Genomic DNA, 6,346 nt, shown 5'->3' with positions numbered 1-6,346 from the left:
GCTGCTTTCAAAAGACTTTCTTGCTGGTTTAAAAGAAATATTCACTTCACTTTGCTAATTTTCTACTATTTGCTTGAAGTTTGTGTTAAAACTTTGCTGCTGTCTCCTCCAGTTAGATACTAGTTACCTTCATTCGTATTGGATGCCCTGTGCAACATTTGGCTTTCATAGACGCTCTCTACTGTGTGGAACAGAAGAGATAATTAATCTTCTCAGAGCCGTCTTGGGGATTTTAAAGAAAGCTTTTTCATTTTCTTTGAACAAACAATTTAAAGAGTTCATGCCATAAAATTAGAATGAATAGTCACTGCTTCTCAGTACTTTCTGGTTGCTCTTAAGAAACATGATCTCAGTCTGCTAAATTCTAGACTGAGATTCCTTCACGCCACTGTGAGTGGTTGATTTTAGACCAATTCCCACAGTCTCATATTAACAGGACTAGATATCTGTCTGTAGCTCATACTGGATGTGAGCAGTGTAAAATAAAATGGGAAAAAAATAATTTTACACCTTTATTACTAAACAACATGCAAGTGTGATGAAAGTACATAAGGTTGTTGTTGTTATCACACATGGGAACTTGGCATGTCTTCAGTCATTCTGTTTTTATACATATCTCTGGAAGGGAAGATTCTTTTCATATTCATTTTCTAAACACACCCACCCTGCCTGTTTTAATCCCCAGCCTTAATATTGGGGAGAGATTCATATCTCCATATGTCAATATGGTAATTTACTGATTCTTTTTTTTTTTTTTTTGGTCCTATCCCAGGTATTGTACAAAACCTTCACCCCAAAAGTCCATAAATATGGCTGTTCTAATTCCACTGAGAGAACCAAATACTTTCACGATTATTTCAGCAGTTGGGGAAAATCCAGCCATCTCAATTTAAAAGCAGCTAAATATCTTTTTTGCACTATATATTCTTATAGAGGCCAAAGTAAAGCCCAACACAAGCAATATAACAAACATACAAAATCTGCTATAAATGTATTATATTGGTATTAGTTACTTTATTGTGATACCAATACTTGCACTTGGAGATCTATATTTCTTTCCTCTGAAACAAGCAAAAAAAGCTAGCATAAAATGCATCCTTTTAATGAGATTGCATTTAATGAAAATGCATCCTTTTAATGAGGTAGGCAAACTAAGGCCCGGGGGCCAGGTCTGGCCCAATCACTTTCTAAATCTGGCCCGTGGATGGTCCGGGAATCAGCGTGTTTTTGCATGAGTAGAATGTGTGTTTTTATTTAAAATGCATCTCTGGGTTATTTGTGGGGCATAGGAATTTGTTCATCCCCCCCCCAACAAAAAATATAGTCCGGTCCCCCACAAGGTCTGAGGGACAGTGGACCGGCCCCCTGCTGAAAAAGTTTGCTGACCCCTGCTCTAACCATCTGAGCTACCAGTTATAACTCATTGCAATATACACTTGTGCAGAGAGTCACACGTAGCATTAAACGAGGGTACAGTTCCTTCACATGTGGACACAATAGTTCAATCAAGTGTACACTCATTCACACAAATACGTGTACATGTGTAGAGACAGCTTGCACCCGTGTTTGGTGTAATGTGTGGAAAAGCCTTAGGTCAAGCAGTAATAAGAATAGACTTAGAGATCCAGGTCGATATGTGTGTATATCTATGCTAAAGACAAAATTAATTAAATTATTCTGTCTCCCCGGGGTGCTACTAGATGTGTTCAGGACACCCTTCTCTACACACATCTGAAAACTACTACTTGCTATTCAGAATGTAAGCCCTTCTGGAACATGGATGGCTTGTGAAATTTGGCTCACCTGAACTATTTCTCACTGTGACCCTGAAGCTATTCTGCTGGAGGACAGTCTGTTGCCTGTCTGATAGAACTAGCTCGGAAACCAGCTTGTCTGTTGAACAATGCAAAAGCACAGCATGGGCAACTTTGACCTGCTTAGTCAAGGTAGTGGAGTGCCCTGGTAAGGTACTTAAGGGAGCAACAGAGATGAGATGAGTACTTTTCCAGAAATGGCCTTTTTATTGAGAAAGTACAGAAGAGAATGGCAGTTTAATTGTTGACTGTGAAGGCTGTCCCAGAGAAGGAATGGGAGAGGAGGATGGGTTGTGAGACAGCTGCTAGCCATGGAAGCTGCAAGATATTGGCTTGACTTCTGAGAAGGGGAAAGGAGGAGGAACTGCAGGAGAAATGGAAAAGTGGACAAGAGGGAGAGAGGTGGGGTAGAGAAAGAAATAGACTTTTCCTTCCTTATGTTCTGTCTGCAAACAGTAAAACGAAGAGTCTCCATGGCAAATCAAGGATTTTCCATGCATAGTCCATCAGAAACAGGGGTGCAAAGCATTGAGTCCACAGTGAGCTATCTGGAGTCCAAAGGTACAAAGAATGGGCGCCCAGCAAGGAGTTCCAAAGGATAATCAGACAGAGCTTCTGAAATCACACTAGTGTGTGGCCTCGAAGGGTACTTCACTGGACTTCCAAGTGCAAACACAGTTTACAAAAAAAAAAAAGTCACGCATGTCTCCCTGATCATCTCCATCAATTAATGAAAAAAGAAATTGCATTAAAAATCATCAAAGGGAACAGGGATTTTCCATGAAATTCTCATGCTTGGTTTGCAGGGTTTTTTGTTTTTCTTTGGCATGTGTGCTTGTGTGTGCTTACCTTATTTTCAAGGTGGCCAAAGTGTGAGTGTACATTCATTCATCTCCAGCCTTACTTAATACCTGCACTTCTTGAAAATGCCACGACATTCTCAGCTGGGTTTTCCTGCAAGTATAAGAAAGCAGGGAGAATGCCTTGCCTGACAGCTGTTTGTTGTTGGCGCTGCTGCTGCTGCTTCTACCTTTACAGAAATTGGTGCAGAAATTTTTTTTTTAGAGTAAAAGTGAGTGAGGGCGCTTATATCAGGCACTTGGTAGATGACCTCTCTGACATGATCACTCCTCCCATGGAAAGTTTTCCGATCAGGAAGGATGGGTAGGCAGGGAGAATGCAAAGCACTGGGGAGGCTGGAAAGGAAAGGAAAGGAAAGGAAAGGAAAGGGCTTACACAGCCCCTGGCCACCTCACAACAACAAGGAGAGCTCAACACCGTACCCAACAAATGCTTAAGAAATTCTAATGCGCCCTGTAAATAAGGCAGGAAAACAAAAGCCTCTTTCATGGGGGAAGAGAACATTTCAGAAATTAGAGACAGGTTTTGACGTGGCACTACTAAAGAGTAGGATGGTATTGGAAAGGTGTTTTCAAGGTCACAAAAAGAGATTTTTGTTTTGTTCCTCCTGGAATTTAAAGTACAGTGGTAAAGGTAAAGGGACCCCTGACCATTAGGTCCAGTCGTGACTGACTCTGGGGTTGTGGCGCTCATCTTGCTTTATTGGCCGAGGGAACCAGCGAACAGCTTCCAGGTCATGTGGCCAGCATGACTAAGCTGCTTCTGGCGAACCAGAGCAGCGCACAGAAACACCGTTTACCTTTCCGCCAGAGCGGTACCTATTTATCTACTTGCACTTTGACGTGCTTTCAAACTGCTAGGTTGGCAGGAGCAGGGACCGAGCAACGGGAGCTCACCCCGTCGCAGGGATTCGAACCACCGACCTTTTGATTGGCAAGTCCTAGGCTCTGTGGTTTAACCCGCAGCACCACCCACGTCCCAAAGTACAGTGGTAAATACGCTTCAGGTTACAGACTCCGCTAACCCAGAAATAGTACCTCAGGTTAAGAACTTTGCTTCAGGATGAGAACAGAAATAAAGCAGCAGCGGCACAGCAGCAGCGGGAGGCCCCACTAGCTAAAGTGGTGCTTCAGGTTAAGAACAGTTTCAGGTTAAGAATGGACCTCCGGAACTATTATTATTATTATTATTATTATTATTATTATTATTAAATAATTTTTATTCATTTTTCAAACATTTTTGTACATTCTACTTATACTTTATCACATAGTCATCAATTTTTGACTTCCCTCAATTTCTCTGCCAATCTTTCGTTAAAGTTTCTATTGTTAACACATTTCTAAACTTACTATTGCCTTTAGCCATTCCTCTACCTTTCACTTACTTCTTTTTTACAATATTTCTTAATTTTTCACAGAGACTCTTTAAAACCAACAAGCGTTGTCTGTACATCACATATGCCTTTCAGATACTCTGTAAATCTCCCCCAGTCCTCAATAAACTTTTGGTCTTTCTGATAACGAATCTTCCCAGTCAGTTTATCCAATTCTGCATATTCAGTCAGTTTCATTCTCCATTCTTCCACTGCTGGAATTTCTTCCTGCTTCCATCTTTGCGCCAGAAGTATTCTTGCTGCTGTTACTGCGTATTGGAAAAGTTTGCAGTCTTTTCTATTAATTTCATTACCTACCACTCCTAATAGGAAGGCCTCTGGTTTTTTAACAAATGTATATCTCAACATCTTTTTCAATTCATTATATATAATTTCCCAGAAGCCTTTCACCTTTTTACATTCCCACCACATATGATAGAAAGTTCCTTCTTTTTCTTTACATTTCCAACACTTGTTACATGTTTTATACATTTTAGCCAATTTTACTGGCGTTATGCACAGCAGCAGCGGGAGGCCCCATTAGCTAAAGTGGTGCTTCAGGTTAAGAACAGTTTCAGGTTAAGAACGGACCTCCGGAACGAATTAAGTATGTAACCAGAGGTACCACTGTACTTCTTGTGAAGGACATTCAAAATCCCAGGACTTTCCATTGCCAAGCAAAAGGGGAGTGCTGATTTTATTAGGACTCAGAGGATGGTTGAGCACTCACAACTTTAGGAGAACCTACTGTAGGATATTGAAAGTGTGGACCCAACTCCTTGTCCATTTCAATATAAGGTTTAAGGGGGAACCTTTCAACTGTATTTTGTCCTGGTTTGCCAAACACTTAGTAACTCACCTGCCTGGGTAAAATGTACTTGTGAGGGACACAAAAATTGGTGGTAGAACAGTCCTATCCATCTGGGAATTGTAGTTCTATGGAGGACAAGGGGACTCTTGTAGAAAATTCCCAGCACCCTCATCAAACTACACTTCCCAAAATTCTTCAAAAGTCACATAGGCATGTAAATCATCCACTCTTCAGAGAATAGTACCTAGGTAGGCAGCATTGAGGACAGCCATGTTAGAGAGAAAGTGGGTATAGACAAATAGGTCAGCTTCAGTTTCTTTCTGTCTCGTTTTTCTAATAAATTCAGTTCTCCACATTTTGTATTTTGCAAATTTGCATTTTTTAATGGAATTCATTTAAATTCACCCGTAATTTCATATGCATTTCTTCTAAAAATATATGCATTTTTGCATGCACTTGTTTAATATACACATTTTCCCAGGCACTTCCCCTGTAATATGTCTTTTGTATGTTAATTTCATTTATATATTTTAATGCACATTTCCCCCTAATATATGCATCTTTGTACACATTATATGGTTGGATTGCAAAATCTGGAGAGGTATGAATGTCAAGGGTCCAAGTATTTTTTCAAGAAGTGAAAAATTAGGTAGGTTCTCATGTGACTTGTACCAAATTTCTCCTCCATTCCTAGTAGTGAGTTAGGGACACTATCTAGAATATAAATTAACATTTATACTCACATTCCAAGAGATACATCTTCTGCTAGCTGATTTTTCATATACGACTTTTGAGCAGGAGTGTGGATGGGGAGTCATGGTAAAATGCAGAACAGAAGTTCCTAGCAATGATGCAGAATACAAAAATGTCATGATTTGAGTATGCTTGTAATTTAAACGTATTGACTTGTCTGAAAGAAGGTGCCAGACATGAAAGGCAAAGCAACAGGAAGTGACCCGCTGAGTTTGCTGAACTGAGCTGGAGATCAACATCACAGACAGGAAGTACATCATCATTTAACTTGACTCAGCAACCAGGCAGAAGAACTAATACAATTGCTGATAAGTGCTGTAATCCCAAATAACAAATAATAAGGACAGATGCTTCTTGCCTTTAAAATTAATGTAATGCTATGCTAATCAATAGCTAAAATTGTTGCAAGCTAGCTGTCCATTAAAGCAATTGTTCTGTATTCTTCAGTTGCTAGTAGACAAAGAGCAGATGGTTCTTCTGGGAAGCAACACTGAAACCCAGTTTTCCCAAGTTGCCATTTGCCGCACTTTGGTTTGATACACTTTGCAGCAGTTCGCTTGGACTGTACTATCAGAAATTGAAGCTGGTGCTTTATTTAGTCTTATTTTCAGTATGTACATGCAAATCACACTGTTTAAACTGGGAGTTCTGGGGAAAGCTGTCCAGAGGCTGAACGAAACAAATTCAATATATTTCCCCCCTACACACTGCAACCAGATGGGATTCTGAGAGTCA

At 40.2% G+C, this 6,346-nt stretch overlaps 1 long non-coding RNA gene across 1 annotated transcript; it reads right to left on the bottom strand.

Moving 5' to 3' along the window:
• Positions 1-537: 537 nt before the first annotated feature.
• LOC307212784 lies at positions 538-5,772 on the bottom strand. The gene is made up of 3 exons (XR_013837213.1): positions 5,602-5,772; positions 2,664-2,768; positions 538-618 (listed from the first exon to the last, which is right to left on the bottom strand). It is a non-coding gene; the product is annotated as an uncharacterized lncRNA (long non-coding RNA).
• Between the last annotated feature and the right edge of the window lie 574 nt (positions 5,773-6,346).

Source organism: Podarcis cretensis (genome assembly GCF_951804945.1).
Source record: "Podarcis cretensis genome assembly, chromosome: 3".
In the NCBI taxonomy this organism is placed as follows: domain Eukaryota; kingdom Metazoa; phylum Chordata; class Lepidosauria; order Squamata; family Lacertidae; genus Podarcis; species Podarcis cretensis.
The sequence above is the reverse complement of the archived record's forward strand: the minus strand, read 5'-3'. Positions and strand labels throughout refer to the sequence as shown.